Source organism: Coenobita brevimanus, chromosome 8, assembly GCF_032717465.1.
Source record: "Coenobita brevimanus isolate Jiangsu-jjx chromosome 8, ASM3271746v2, whole genome shotgun sequence".
Classification (NCBI taxonomy): domain Eukaryota; kingdom Metazoa; phylum Arthropoda; class Malacostraca; order Decapoda; family Coenobitidae; genus Coenobita; species Coenobita brevimanus.
Genome location: NC_136961.1, coordinates 49786688 through 49789394, shown reverse-complemented (window position 1 = coordinate 49789394; position 2707 = coordinate 49786688).

Here is a 2707-nt window from a genome sequence, read left to right as displayed (position 1 = left end):
TATCAGTTCTAGGTGAGAGAGTATCAGCAGGCAAGTTATCATTGTTACATGACCTGCCAGCATCTACAGTATCACTTGTCGATATCACACCTTCCCTAATCCCCATACGATGTTTAGGACTATTATGTAAGTTTCCACTGGAGTTTGTGAAAAGTTGAAAATTGAAGTTCTCAGTATTGCGAGGTCTTCGTAACTGGCGTGATGGTGAGTGAGAAACTGATTTCCGAAACATTTTGGGGAGACCAGTTGTAGTTTTATATGATGTTTCATCTTCCTGTTTCAAGTGCATATGCTTTGAGCCTTTAATTGTACTCTTTCTGTGCTCTGTTTTGCCAGCACTAACCACTTCACTGCTTCTGAAGGATGGCAAATTACAAGTTGTCTCAGGACTGCCATCATATACAGCATAGTTGTCAGGTGTCTCCAAATGTCTGTTAATTGAAATGAAACTGTAATTAAACCTTAGTTCATATCTATCTACCTATCTATCTATACATATATATATATATATATATATATATATATTTACTATCTATTGCTAGATGCCTTAATCCCACAAAGGGTGGCCACAAACAAATCACCTCCATGTTGTCCCATCCCCCGCCATTTCACTGCCCTGCTCACACCCCCCTCTCTCACATACCTCTCCACTCTATCCATCTCATCTTTGGCCTCCCCCTCCCTCTTCCCCCTTTCACTTCACTCACACACACTTTCCTCAACAGTGTCTTTGTCTCCATCCTGTCCACATGGCCAAACCACCTCAACGTGTTTCTCCTAACGCTTTCTATCATATCCACATCCACACACCACAATGCTCCTTCACTTTCTCATTTTTCAGTCTGTCTCTCTATGTGACTCTACATGCTCCTCTCAAATAACTCATTTCCACTGCTCTCACTTAGGACTTGTGTCCCTCCATCAAAGTCCAAGCTTCACATCTATACATTAGAGGTAGTATCATAATACTGTCATGCAGCAACTTATTTACTTCCGTGCCCACTTCCCTGTTTCTTATTACTGCTGTCAAAGATTCAGCAACTTTTCTTCCTTGTTGTACCATTTCAAGCAGTTCACCGTCTAAACTTCCATTCTTACTCATCACATTACCTAAGTCCTTAAACAAACTGACATTTTCCATTTCCTCCTCATCCAACCTCACTGTACATTCAGTGACTTCATCTCTCTCGAAGACCATACCTTCACTCTTTTCTACATTCACCTTTAGATTCAGTTTCTTACACACTCTCCCAAACTCATTCACCAAGCCTTGCAGCTCCCCTTCATCTTCATTTAATAACACAGTATCGTCTGCAAACAACAGTATGGGGAGTGTCCAAACACCGCCCTCTCTCATTAGGGCCCTTCAACATCCACTGCTTTACCTTGTAGTTCTTTTATAACACCATCCATATAAAGACTGAATAATCAGGAAGACATGACACATCCCTGTTTCAATCTACATTCAAATAGGAAATTCACTCAGTTCACTGTCCACACACACTGCAGCCTTGGCACCCTCATACATACACTTCACGGCAATCAACAACTTCCCATTCACTCCATATATTTTTAATACTTTCCACATTCTGTGTCTATCCACCCTCTCATATGCTTTCCCCAAAGCCATGAAAGCAGCATACAACTTCTTTCCCTCTCTAGAAACTTTCCCACTAAAGACCTAAGAATGAATATCTGATCTACAAAACCTCTTCCCTTCCTAAAACATCACTCTTATTCCCCAACTAGATCCACTGTTATTATCCTTACTCTGTCAATATGTATCCTACCATAAAATTATCCTATTCCACTAAGAAGAAAAATGCCACTATGATTACCATACACTTTTCTTTCCCCTTTTCCTTTGTACAGAGGAATAATTATACCCCTCTTCCAATCATCCGGGACTCTACCTTCCTCCCAGGCCAATCTACACATCTTCCACACTCATTCTACTACTATCTCTCCCCCATATCACACACTCCATCAATTCCTGGGGCTATCCCCATTTTGACTTTCTTCACTGCTTCCACAACTTCCATCCTAATGATTTCTTCCTCTTCTCACCTCCCTCCTTCTCCCAGCCATTCCCTGGCCACTTATACTTGCATTACTTTCATTCTCTATGTTCAACAATTCCTTAAAGTATTCTCTCCAACTGCTCACTTTTTCTCCCTTCTCCACTAGCAATCTACCATTTTTATCTTTCACTCCCCGACTAACTTCTTTATCACCCTGTCTAACTCTCTATACCTCTTTCCAGAACATTTCCCTACATTCCCTCCACTTTACACTCAGATTCCTTCCAAATTCCTCATCCACTCTCTTCTTCCTCTCTCTTATTAATCTTTTCACCTCTCTTACCCTCTCTACATATAACTCACTCTCCCGTCTCTCAACTTCCTCCACTTACCTGTTTCTCATTCACCCACTATATGCTTTCTTCTTTTGTGCCACAGCCTGTCCCACCTCTTCATTCCACCATGCTATATATATATACTGTATATATATATAGGCAAATTCACTTTCATCTCACATGTCAGGTCTGGCTTGTCTAAGCCCTGGCTCGTACGCTCCTCATGGGGCGGCACAAAATTGGATGGATGGATGGATGGATGGATGGATATATATATATATATATATATATAGGCTTGTCTAGACCCTGGCTTCTACGCTCCTCATGGGGCGGCACAGGATTGGATGGATG